The following is an 840-nucleotide window of genomic DNA, read 5'->3' as shown; positions in this document are numbered from 1 at the left end:
GGGGGGGGGGGGTGGGTTAAGAACTTCGTCAGGAAAAGGTCACAGCTGCTTGCTGGGAAGTGAAATAATTCATGTAGAGCAAGTGCTTGGCTTGGAAAAAAATCCAGCTTGAGTTATTGCAGCAGGAGCAAGCGGAGGCTTCTGGATTTTCCCTGGGAGCTGGGAAGTGTTTGCAGGAAGCATCACTGCAGGACACGGCTGCTGCAACCTGGGTCTCACTTCCAACCCTGGGCCCAAGCCCGACGCACCTGGATTTTGGGCATGTGGAAATATTTCCCTCCTCTGGGAATTGTGTTTTCTCCTTTGGCACCACTGGCCAGCGCTGGGTCTCTGCTGGGGGGAATTTCCCCAGGGCAAAAGAGACATTTCCAGAAGCATCAATACCCAGACAGAGAAAAGAGCTGCTAATTATACTGGGAATCTGCTTTCTCCACCCTCTGGGTTTGAAACAGAGAATTCCCAAAGGATTTCCCTCTGCCCTGGGGACTTTGCCCCAGAGCTGCTCCTCTCCCCGCAGCGATGCCAGAGGTCACTTGGCTGGGAAGCAACGTCCCCTTGAGCCTCCCACGATGAATTTCTGGCAAAAAAAAAGGCACTTGGCAGAGGGAGTGAGAGCGTGGAAAACCAGCAGTGGGGAAAGGGCCTCCAAATACCTTCAACCTGTTGAATTCGAAGAGATTGGGGAAGTTTTGGTCTCTTTCCTACCCAGTTTTGAGCTCCTTCCCTTATTCTTTTATTCTCCTGAAAATTCAGCTCCTTGTCAGAGCTGGAAGTCACGATCACCTCCCCTGATATCCGTGTAATCACGTTTGATGAGTCACTTGTTTAAAGGGAAGAGGC

This window comes from Chaetura pelagica, unplaced genomic scaffold, assembly GCF_000747805.2.
Source record: "Chaetura pelagica isolate M959 unplaced genomic scaffold, ChaPel_1.0 scaffold456, whole genome shotgun sequence".
In the NCBI taxonomy this organism is placed as follows: Eukaryota; Metazoa; Chordata; class Aves; order Apodiformes; family Apodidae; genus Chaetura; species Chaetura pelagica.
Note: the sequence above shows the minus strand (reverse complement) of the source record.